Consider the following 13,075-nt stretch of genomic DNA (forward strand, 5'->3'; position numbering starts at 1 on the left):
CCTCTTTCCTCAGGCTGCAGGAACTCCAGGCTCTTTAATCTTAAGAGCCTCTCTGATTGTGTCATTGAGTCGGAAGAACTCAATTACTCAATGTAATAAGTCCAAAATGGAACACAATAGGAATCTGTGAGCAGAACAGGACCTTGAAATAATCTAGTCTAACCTCTCCGTTTTACTCCTGAGAGGCAAGAGCAGCTAAGTAATTTAAAAGCGCGGTGAATCAATCATTTCCTAAGCGTTTCCTCTTGGTTGCTGCCTAGCCGCCTGTGCTTCCAAATTGACCATTCTCTAGGAGGCAAGAACCTCTGGTCTGAAAGAGAGGTGGAAGCAAGCTTATTCTGCTTCTGCACCCGTCGTACACTTAAGAATGCCTAAGGTGGATGTGCCCATACTCTGGCATCTCCGGAAAGGACCTCGTAATATTTATCCCTCTCAAATTTTAAAGTTAGGGCCGGCTGTGGTGGCTCAGGCTTGTAATCCCAGTACTTTGGGAGGCCGAGACGGGTAAATCACCTAAGGTCAAAAGTTCCAGACCAGCTTGGCCAACATGGTGAAACCCCATCTCTACTAAAAATACGAAAATGAGGCTGGGTGTGATGACTCACTCCTATAATCCCAGCACTTTGGGAGGCCGAGGCAGGTGGATCACTTGAGGTCAGGAGTTCGAGACCAGCCTGGCCAACATGGTGAAACCCCCACCTCTATTAAAAATACAAAAATTAGCTGGGCATGGTGGCTCACACCTGTAATCCCAGCTACTAGGAAGGCTGAGGCAGGAGAATAGCTTGAACCTGGGAGGCGGAGGTTGCAGTGAGTCGAGATGGCGCCACTGCACTCCAGTCTGGACGACGGGGCGAGACTCTATCTCAGGGGGGAAAAAAATGTCAAGTTGGATTAAGGCCATCATTTCAGTGTATTATTTTGTTTGTTCGTGGGGGAGAGAATCGCCATCTCACTATCCCATATGGGATAACCTCAGACGGGCAAAGAGAGCTATGTTAGTGGCTACGACGTTAACATGAAGTTTGTCAATGGATAGAGCAGACGGTGTCTAAATGGTTTGATTTGATGTGTGACAGGGAAAATTCCCCTGCTACGGTCTCTTCCCACTAAGGAGAACATTATATGTATTTTTAAATATACTGCTGACTTTTAAAGTTGTATCTCTAGCCCTATGTCCTGTTTTGTGTCCTCTTGGCCATGTCTCTTGGGGTAACCACTTCCTTGCTGGCTTCGACTCACCTGGCAGGGTGCGTTCACCAGGACTCTCCCCTTTCTCTCCCAGGGATTTCCCAAATGCCTAGGAGCAAACAGCTGGCTTCCTTTAGGGCTTGGGCAACTAGAAAGTGCAGCAGTGCTAGCATGCCTGTAGAAACCTTCAACAAGCGGGGGAGGGGAGCTGATGGATAAATGCTCCTGCCTCCTGTTCCACAGACAGTGCTGGAAGCAGTCCGTACATTTTGTCAGTTACCTCTCAAAGGTTGAGCTCTCATTGCACAAGTCAGCAACCTTAATAACATACCCTTTGATTAGATTTTGCTCCTTCCTTGTCTCACTCTTCCTATTCCCTCACTTCTGGTCCCTGTACTTCCCAAATAACCTATTTACACATAGGTCCTTGCCATGGGCTCTATCCAAGCTAAGACAATATCCAATCAACATTTAAAATATGCTGAAATATAACTTTATTCCCCCACAGTTTCCCCAGCTCAGCAAATGGCAACTCTGTAATTCTGTTTACTTAGGTCAAAAATTTTAGACTCATTCCGGAATCCTCTTTCCCAACTCCCATCCAATCCATCAGCAAACTCTGTTTGCTCTACTTTAAAAACATATCCCAAATCTTACCATTTCATATCACCTCCATCACTTCCACCCCCTAGTCAGGCCAACATCCTTCCTGGTCTGGACTATTTTAGAAATCTCCTAACTGGTTTTTCTATTTATAACTTTATCCAACTATCCTCTACACAGTTGATCCATTAAAATTCAAGTTGCTTCTGCCCAGAAACTCTCCAATGGCTGCTCATCTCATTTAGAATAAAATCCAAAGTCCTCTGATCCTCTGCATATAATAACGGCTCTGGAATCCCTCTGCCCTAATATTCTACCACACCCCTCTTCCTTGGGTGGCTCCACCCCACTGACCTCATCCTCAGCGCTTAAACTGCTAAGCCAGCTCCTCTCCTCAGATCTTTTGCATTTACTATTTCTCTGCCTGGAATGTTTCTTCCCTCCAGAATCCACATGCTCCACTTCCTGACTTCCCTCAGCTTTCTGCTCAAATGTTCCTTTATAGAGCAACCCTCTCTAATCACTGTTAAATTTTAAAATCTAGATTTAGCAATATATTAGTCCATTTTCACACTGCTGATAAAGACAGACCTGAGACTGGGTAATTTATAAAGAAAAAGAAGTTTAATGGACTCATAGTTCCACATGGCTGAGGAGGCCTCACAGTCATAGCGGAAGACAAAAGGCATGTATTAAATGGCGGCAGACAAGAGAGAACTTGTGCAGGCAGATTCCCAGTTATAAAACCATCAGATTTCATGAGACTTATTCACTACCACGAGAACAGTACCGCCCCTTTGATTCAATTGTCTCCCACTGGGTCCTGCCCACAACACATCGGAATTATGGGAGCTATAATTCAAGATGAAATTTAGGTGGGGACACAGCCAAACTGTATCAAACAAGGACAGAACTTTATTCAAAAAGATCATTGCAAGGGTGGAAAGAGACTATTGCAGTAAAAGAAGGGTGTGACCATAAGGTCTGCAGGGGCTTCCAGAGGTGGGTAAGAAGAGTTTTTCGTTATAGAGAGGAGTAAATAAAGCTAGAAAAGATGAGGTATGGGGTAGTGGGGTGTTCCAAAGAGTGGCGTGTTCCAAAGAGTGGTGTGTTTCAACAGGAGATCACAGAATGTTTGACCCTGAGGCCAGCCTCTTCTCAGGAGGGGCTGTATATTGAACCAAAGTTCGGGGACCTGGAGGAAGGAGAGAAGCTGAACCAAAGTGTGAAACATGCATTTTGTTCCAATTGGTCAGTGGGGACAAGTAGTTCAGCTAATGATTTATGAAGCAAAGAAAGGTCAGTGTCTGGCTTCATCATAGATAATTAAGGTGAGTATCTCTGAGTCTTATCTCAGTTACATGGGGAAAGGTGGTTCTTTGCAGGAAGCTGTTTTTTGGAACACAAAAGGCAGGGAGATATCTTAACCTTCCCTTTTTCCAGGGTCACAGGGCACAAGTAAAATTCAACATTGCTACCACTCTATAATGGAAGTTCCCTCCCATGCACTTTTCCAGTTTGATTTTCCTCATGACACTTTCAATAGTGCCATATTGTGTATTTGCTCATTGTTAGTCTTCCCCAACTCTCAGCTAGAACAGGGCCTTTTTTCATGCCCTGCTGTATCTCTATTAATGAAAAAAGGTGCCAAGTTAACATTTGTTGGCTGTGTGGGGCCTGCACTTTTTTTGGAGGGGTTGTGGAATAGCAGGACTGTCAGGGTCATGGCTCAGGAAGCTGATCTGGAAGGGATGTGCAGCATTGTAGGAAGAAACGAACTTCCTTGGAGGACCCTCTCCACAGTCCACGTGGGAAGGATGAGGCCTGTGACAGAGTGAAACCCTGACAAATGAGGTTACAGATTCAAGGGATCCTTAGGAAGAAAAATTTCTCTTTGAGAGCCAAGAGAGTCTTATTTTAATCTCTTAAAAATTGATAAATAATAATTGTACGTACTTATAGGATACAATGTGATGTTTTGACATATGTATACATTGCAGAATGATTAAGTTACATCAAGCTAATGAACACATCCATCACCTGATATATTTCTTTTCGTAGTATGAAATCTACTCTTAGCAATTTTGAAATATACATTATTACTGACTATAGTTACTACGCAGTGCAAAAGATCTAAAAACCTTGCTCCTCTTAACTAAAACTTGGCACTCTTTGACCAGCATCTCTCCATCACCAACCCTCTACCCACCATTCTAATCTTTACTTCTGTGAGTTTGACTTTTTTAGATTCTACATATAAATGAGGTCGTGCGGTATTTGTCTTTCAAGAGTGTCATATTGATCTCTCTTCTCTTGGCACCTAGCATGACTCCTTGCCACTGGTCAGTCCTTAAAAATAAATGTCATGGTGTCTCCATGGATATTCAGAGGAGTGTTGGGAAGAGTTTGTATATATCTATGTTGAAGAACATCAAGAGTGAAAACAAGAGCAAATGTGCATCTTAAAAAGGGTATGAAAAGGAAAGAATTCCCAGCCCTGGCATTGTCTTCAGTACTTTCCTTTGAAGGAGAACCATATTGACAGAAGAACATCACATATTTGGTGGCACCAAAGAGCTAGATTGCTTTCTTCTGTTTCCCTAAGATCTATCTTTCAATAGCCACTGCCCATGTAGCCACCCCTTACCCCCACAGCCTAGTCAAAAGTACTGACACTATCAGGCAACCTACAGCCCTATGCCTCATTTGTCACCCCTTAGGATATATGCCTTCAACAGTAATGGTTGTCTTAGACTTGGCACACATGGAAGTAGTGTAGACTGTGGGCTCTGGTGCCAGACAGCCTGGGTTCAAATTCTGGCTCCAGCATTTACCAGCTCTGTGACCTTGGACTAGGTATATAATCTTTATGCCCTAGTTTCCTCCTCAGTAATAGTAATACTTATCTCATCCAATTGTCCTGAAGATTAAATGTCAATGTAACAATGTTTGGCATGAAGAAAGCACTAAATGAAGTATTAGCTTTAGGAAATCTTCTTTTAATAATTGTACTGTATATCTCCGGTTTACTAGTGAAGTTCTATTTATATTCAGCGCTCTGATCCATGTCCATGCCAAGAGATTCAGCAAAGGACTAAGAGAAAACACTGTCTTGTATGCATCAGTTTCTAAGATTTTACATGAAATGCCAGCATTCATATCTTGACATACTGTAGAATGCATACCTGCACCCCCGACCCCAGCCCCCAACAACATTCCCTCGTTCTTTTCTCTTATCTAATTCACAGTCTCTGGTATTACTTTTTGCATGAAACACAAGGCATAAGTCAATGGATGCTGACTTGGTGGGAGGGGGAGCTTGCTGCTTCTCAATGCTTAAAACCTGGAACACCCAGTGATGTCAGAAATTTGTCCTTTCAGTCAGCATGTACTTATTAAGCAGCTATTATGTTCCACATCCTGTGCCCAACCTACCCTTAATGCAACATAGTTCAGTAAAGAAAACAGATAACAAATAACGTCACGAGGTTCCATTCCAAATAGAGTTGAAAAGAGGGCTTGCAGGCTGATCCAGCACTTTTTCTCACATACTGCCTGGCACCTATTGATAGAATGTGGCTTTGGTTTATCCAGGAAGTGGCTAAGCCAGCATTAGGTTGAAAAGGGTTACATGTTCATGAGGCAATTCAAACTGTACAGAGGCACATAAATTAAATTAAAAAGTGAAAGTCTTTCCTCCAGTATCTTTTCCCAGAGGTAACCACTCTTAGATTGGGTGTCCATTTCTCCAGGTTTTCTATAGATGTACAATTAACATATATCTATGAAACATGTACAATATTTTGTTTGGACATAAACTTTCCTCAGAACAAAGCAGTTCCTATTGTTGCTCAACTTGTCTCAATTTATTTTTCCCCCCAGTATATATTGTGATTTTTTTTTTCAGATATTGATTCACAAGGTTTTCATAGAAATTGTAGCCCTCTGTTCCATGACCCAAGCAAGTACTATGTGGAACAGTGCTATGTAAATAAAGATTTTTGATGACCAAGGGAATGGAAGGAGCGAGGAAGATACACAACATTTTACTATTTTCTCATTGCAGGGACAACTAATTAAAAATTTAGAAATAAAATTAAAATATGATTAAGTTTGAATTCATACTTAATTATTGTGTTCCTGATAGTTCAATTTTCAGTTTTATCCATTTTTATAATTAATTGTTTAGGATTCCTATATCTTCCTAAGAAATTTGCCATTTTATCTTTATGAAACACCCCTCTATTTCTGGCAATACTCTCTGCCTTGATACTACTTAGATTGTTTTTTTTTTTGTAATGGAGTCTCGCCCTGTCGCCCAAGCTGGAGAGCAATGGTGTAATCTCAGCTCACTGCAACCTCTGCCTCCCAGGTTCAAATGATTCTCCTGCCTCAGCCTCCCGAGTAGCTGGGATTACAGGCATGCACCACCATGTCCAACTAATTTTTGTATTTTTTCGTAAAGATGGGGTTTCACCATGTTGGCCAGGCTGGTCTCAAACTCCTGACCTCGTCATCTGCCTGCCTTGGCCTTCCGAAGTACTGGGATTACAGGCGTGAGCCATCTATTTAGATTCTTAAAAATAGCCCCCATCTATTTAGATTCTTATGGTTAGTATTGGTATATAGTTTATCTTTTGTTATATTTGTTTCTGTCATTTCCCTTTTTTTTTTTTTTTTTTTTTTTTTAATACGGAGTCTCACTCGGTCGCCCAGGCTGGAGTGCAGTAGCGCGATCTCGACTCACTGCAAGCTCCGCCTCCCGGGTTCACGCCATTCTCCTGTCTCAGCCTCCTGAGTAGCTGGGACTACAGGCGCCCGCCACCACGCCCGGCTAATTTTTTGTATTTTTAGTAGAGACGGGGTTTCACCAACTTAGCCAGGATGGTCTAGATCTCCTGACCTTGTGATCCGCCAGCCTCGGCCTCCCAAAGTGCAGAGATTACAGGGGTGAGCCCCTGCACCCGGCCTGTCATTTCCCTTTAACCTGTCTGTAGGCCTCTTGTAATAACATATAGTTGGGTGTTGGTATTTTTTTTCCCCCTAGTTTGACATTCTCTTAATTTAATCTCTAGAGGATTTAAGCATTATTTATTTATTTATTTTTAGATGTAGTCGTGCTCTGTCCTCCAGGCTGGAGTGCAGTTGCACAATCTCACCTCACTGCAACCTCTGCCTTCCGGGTTCAAGCAATTCTCCTGTCTCAGCTTCCAGAGTAGCTGGAATTACAGGCATGCACTACCATGTCCAGCTAATTTTTGTATTTTTAGTAGAGACAGGGTTTCACCATGTTGGCCAGGCTGGTCTGGAACTTCTGACCTCAAATGATCCGCCCACCTCAGCCTCCCAAAGTGCTGGGATTACAGGTGTGAGCCACTGTGCCTGGCCTTAGCCATTAATATATAACATAATTACTGATATGGTTGGATTAAATCTACTGTCTTGCTGTTTGCTTTGTGTGTCCCATCTGTTCTTTTGTCTCCCTTTCCTGACTTAAAAATTTTTTTTTAGGAATTTAGATATATTTTTTTATTTTACATCCTTTTTGTGGCAGTGGTGGAGGGGTTAAACAGTAACCTGTTGTTTTTAGTAACGAGAAATTATAGTATGTATCCTTAACTCATTACATCTGCCTTGAATTGGTTCTTTACCATTTCCAGAATCATATGAGAACCTTTAACAATGTAATTCCGCTTACCATCTCTTGCTCCTTATGACATTGTCATATTTTACTTATACATGTTATAACCTTTTACAATGCATTGTTGTTATTGTTGCTCTAAATAGTTAGCAATCTTTTGTAACATTTTAAACAGTCATTTATATTTGCCCTTTTATATTTCTTAACATTTCTTGTATGTAGTGAGAGTACATGGGGGGAGAAATTCTTGCGGGTTTATTTGTTGAAGAATGTCTTTATTCCACTTTGTGTTATAGAATATGCTTTCATTGGGGGTAGAATTACAGGCTAGCTTTTATTTTCTTTCTTTCCCCTTTAGGCACTTTAAATAAATCGTTCCATTGTCTCTGGCTTCCATTTTTTTGTCGTTGTTATTGAAAAGTCGCTGTTATTCTTATTGCTGTTCCCCTGAATGTAATGTGTCTTTTTTTCTGTTAATTTGAGATTTTCCCGTTATTTTTGATGTATGGTAGTTTAACTAGGTGTAATTTTTTTTATATTTGTCTGCTTGGGGTTCACTGAGCATCTTCAATCTAGGAAGGGCTTGTTCCCTTCTCTGGTATTTCCTCTAGATTCTTCTCCCTTGTCTTTAAAAAATATTTTTAAAAGTTTTTGGTTATTATGATAAGAGCAAGGATTTCTTGCAACTCCCTAGGATGAAAGCTGAACACTCTGCCTCTGATATTTAGTTCATCTATTCACAACATAATTTAATGGGTAGTCAACTAAGCTTCTTTTACTATATTGATTCAAACCTGTCAAAGTAAAACAATGCTCCTTCACCTGAATCAATAGCACACACGTGCACGTACACACATACACACACTAACCTTTTCAGTTTTAGGGTATGTAGCTGGTTATTTGTTTCTTTGCAGATTTTATTTTATTATCATTTTTTGAGACAGGGTCTCTCACTCTTTTGCCCACGCTGGAGTGCAGCGGTGTGATCACAGCTCATTGTAGCCTCCAACTCCCAGGCTCAAGTGATCCTCCCACCTTAGCCTCCTGAGTAATTGGGGCTACAGTAACTGCGCTACCATGCCTGGTTAATTTTTTTTTTTTTTTTTTTGAGACAGAGTCTCGCTCTGTCACCCAGGCTGGAGTGCAGTTGCTTGATCTCGGCTCACTGCAAGCTCCGCCTTCCGGGTTTACGCCATTCTCCTGCCTCAGCCTCTTGAGTAGCTGGGACTACAGGCACCCACCACCATGCCCGGCTAATTTTTTAAAAAATATTTTTAGTAGAGATGGGGTTTCACCATGTTAGCTGGGATGGTCTCGATCTCCTGACCTCGTGATCTGCCCGTCTTGGCCTCCCAAAGTGCTGGGATTACAGGCATGAGCCACGGCGCCTGGCCACCTGGTTAATTTTTAAAAATTTTTCATAGAGGCGAGGTCTCACTATGTTGCCCAGGCTGGTTTTGAACTCCTAGCCTCAAGCGGTTTTTCCACTTCAGCCCCACAAAGTACTGGGATTACAGGTGTGAGCTACTGTGCCCAACCTTCTTTGCAGACTCTAAAATGTCGCTTTTTGTTTCAGGAAACTGACTGAAATTTGTTTAGCTTTAATCTGCATGAGCATAGGCGTTTGTACATTCATCTGGTAATTCCACTATCTGTAGCAGTTGTGGGTTTGTCACTGTACTTGTTTCTTTCATCTGTGCTGGGTCTTGGTCACGTTTCTTAGCTTCTTGTGTACCTGGTTATATTTGACTGTATTGATTGTTTATGAACATACTTGAAAACATTCTTTATAGGTTTATAGAAATATGTGGGATTATATTATCTTCCTCCAGAGAAGATTTTTCAATTGTTTGCTTCAGTCACCCAGCGGCACTAGCAATGTGAGACCACCCATATCCAGTATTAACACAAGATTTTCCCGGCCACCCAGATGAGTCCTGGAGTTTATGCAAGGGGTGATTTACTTACAGTTCACTTGCATTTCTACGGTTCAGCCTGTCAGGTTTACGACACTAAGTGAGGAATTTTTTGCTGATGCTTTCCTCTCTTGATCAGCTCTCAACTTCTTATTTAACCCCATAGCCTTGAGAGGCTGTCAGAGGTACGACTCAGTCTCTCAGTTCCTCCGCTCGTGCTTTCTAGATTTAGAGAATAAAAACGCAGAACAACTGAATTTGAATTTTAGATTATCAACAAATAATTTTTTAGTACAGATATACCTCCTACAATATTTGGAACATACTTATACTAAAATTATTCATTGTTGACTGGGAGCAGTGGCTCATGCCTGTAATCCCAGCACTTTGGGAGGCTGAGGTGGGAGCTTGAGCCCAGGAGTTTGAAACCAGCCTGGGCAACATGGCGAGACCCCATCTCTACAAAAATTACAAAAAAAGTTAGCCGAGCATGGTGGTGCATGCCTGTAGTCCCAGCTACTCGGGAGGGTGAGGCGGGAGGATCGCTTGAGTCTGGGAGGTAGAGGCCACAGTGAGCCGAGATCACACCACTGCCACTCCAGCCTGGGCAACAGAGGAAGAATCTGTCTCAGAAAAAAAAAAAAAAAAAAATGTAATTGAGATAGTCTATGGCTAAAAGCAATGGATGAATTATCTGTGAGTGACTAGAAGATTCTTTAGCTTGCCCAAGTCTTCATCTAGGATCAGGAGATTATTCCTTACTACAGAAAATTCACAAGACTAGAGGAAGACAAAAATAAAGTTTAGTTTTGGTCAGGTTATGCATTTGTTAAAAAAAAAAACCCTACTATTCATATTTGAGTGTGTTCTGTAAGAGACATGGCATTTGGTCCTCCTATCAGCTCTATGAGGATGGGCTTGTTGCCAGGACACTTAGTAGGGACACTGAGACTCAGAGGGGTGTCCTCCTTTAGCAAATTGGAGCAGGGTGGACATTTACAACCATTTGCCCAACTCCTTAGCCTGCGAAGTTCCTCACTGCACTACAGTGCCTCCCATGAATGTATTTCTCTAGTGCTTCCTGGGGGTTAAGGCATCAGCATATTTTGTTTATCCTTCTGGTAATGCCATGAAGTGGGCCAGTGGGTGGTGACAGCCCCAATTTTACAAAGGAAAGTGATTTGTAGACATTCCAAGCCTTGCTCATGTCTACTGGTTCTGTGGCCCGTTTTTTGATTCTTGCTCTGTTGGTCTTTCTCTATTTCTCTAGGGTGCCTTTCAGAAACTAACTTTGCTGAACCTAAGGGTTATGCTTAGAGATAATTTTCTATTAACTTTTGAAAAGTTGTGAAATACACACATACAGAAAAATATATAGAACACACATTCAGCTTAAACAAAGGTCTATGTAGCCATAACCAGCTCGAGAAGCAATATTTCAACACTCCAGAAACCCCATGTGCCCTGACCATAATCCTACCTCTTCAAAGGTAGTGCTATGTCTTTCATGGCCTTTCTTGCCTTGTTTTATAGTTTTACCACCTACATGTACTTGTATGTCTCTCAACAGTATAGTATTGTTTTCAAACTTTATATAAACTGAGTTGTACTGGTGTACTATTTGGTGTTGAACATTTTTTACTCAACATTGTTTTAAAGGTTCACCTATATTGCTATACATAGCTCCAGTTTGCTTTTATTACTGTATAATAAATTTCACTGTATGAACATACCAAAGGAATGTATTTATTTACTACTGGATAATAGGATTGTTTTGTGTTTTAACTGATTATAGACAATATGATGTTTCTGCATGTGTATACAGGAAGACATTTCTGTAGGGTGGCATGGGATTTCTGGGTCATTGGGTGTGGCCATGGTAGTGTGTGTGCTGGAGCTTCCTCATGCTGTCCCCCAAAAGCCACTTGTTAAATTTTCTGAAATTTTATGAGCAAATTGTTAACACAACTATTAAAAGTTGAATTATGTAAACTTATAATTAAAACTTATGTTAAAAAAAGGTGACACATATTGAAGACTCATCACTTTCTAGTTATTTTACAACATTTATGTCATTATCTATACTTTTGAGATTCCTTCTGTTTATTGTATCTATATGGTAGAAACACTATATAATGGTGTACTATTGTGCATCTTTTCTCAATTGTACATTCAGTAATGTCGCTTTGGTAGCTTGAAATCAGTCATAGCGGGAGTATTTACACCATGGAAATAAGAAAACACTACAAATCAAGGCTTTCCCTCTGGAGAGCTGGTTGTTAAAACATTTGGCAGCCCACCACTGGATGTGTGTCGTCAAATTTATCAGAAAATTCCAAACTGTTTTCCCAAGTTGTACCAATTTGCATCCCTACCAGCAATTTCAGAGTTCCTATAGATCCTTGCCAACACTTACATTTGATTCTGCTGGGCAAGTAGCAGTATCTAATTGTGGTTTTCATTTGCATTTCCCTCCAGCACTTGTCTTGTTTATTGGCTATTTGGATTTCCTCTTTCTGTGAAGTGCTTCTTCAAGTCTTCTGCTCATTTTTCTATTATATTGGCTGTCTTTTTAATCTTTTTGTAGGATATCTTTTCTCTTACAAAGGTTATGGACCCTTTGTTGATTAGGTATATTGCAAATATCTCTTGTGACATTTCACTTTTTCCTTTCTTGTTGTAAAACAGGCACAAAACACACACACACACACACACACACACACACACATAACATGTAGCTTAATAGGTTAGTATAAAACAAATCCCTTGCAATCACTACCCAGGCTGAAAAATAGACCTTTGCTGACCACTTTGGAAGTAGTGATTCTGTGCCAATCACAGCCTTTCTGTCCTCCCTAAAAAGACAATCCAGATGTTGACAGTCATCATTTCCTCACTTTTCTTTGTAGTTCTAGCTACAAATGTGCATCCTTAAGTGCAATAGTCTAGTTTTGCTTTTTTAAAAATAAATGTCTTAGAAGTCTCTTAATTTACAGGTTCTCTCCTCTCTTTCTTTTTGCAATTTGAAGACATCAAGTCATTTGCCCTGTAAAGTTTCCCATAGACTGGATTTTGATGATTGAATTCCTATAATGTAAGCTATCATTTTCTTATATCTTCTGAATTTTCTGAGCTTTGGTCCTATTCAGGTTTTTTTTCCCCAAGGTAACTTTGTAGATGGCAATGTGTTTTTGCACTGGGAGGCACTTAATGTCTGTTCCTCTCTCCTTCTGTGATATTACTAGCCCCTGATGTTCAACACCTACATTCATGAATTCATTGGGGAATGCAAAGTGGGGAGATTCTAAATCTATTATTCTGTCATATATTTGTTCACTTTACTTTTTTAAAAGTTTGTTCTCCTGGCTAACACAGTGAAACCCCGTCTCCACTTAAAAAAAAATACAAAAAATTAGCCGGGCGAGATGGCGGGCGCCTGTAGTCCCAGCTACTCGGGAGGCTGAGGCAGGAGAATGGCGTGGACCCGGGAGGCGGAGCTTGCAGTGAGCTGAGATCCGGCCATTGCACTCCAGCCTGGGCGACAGAGCGAGACTCCGTCTCAAAAAAAAAAAAAAAAAAAAAAAAAAAAAAAAAAAGTTTGTTCTCTATCCTGATCCAGAAGTGATTTTTTTCTTTTAGTAACATTTCACAATGCATTTACTTACAACCTATGTATTTGAGTGTCTGTCTACCACCCTTATCTTTTTATGGCTGTGCAAATTCC

Source organism: Rhinopithecus bieti, unplaced genomic scaffold (assembly GCF_001698545.2).
Source record: "Rhinopithecus bieti isolate Rb0 unplaced genomic scaffold, ASM169854v2 scaffold_9581, whole genome shotgun sequence".
Classification (NCBI taxonomy): domain Eukaryota; kingdom Metazoa; phylum Chordata; class Mammalia; order Primates; family Cercopithecidae; genus Rhinopithecus; species Rhinopithecus bieti.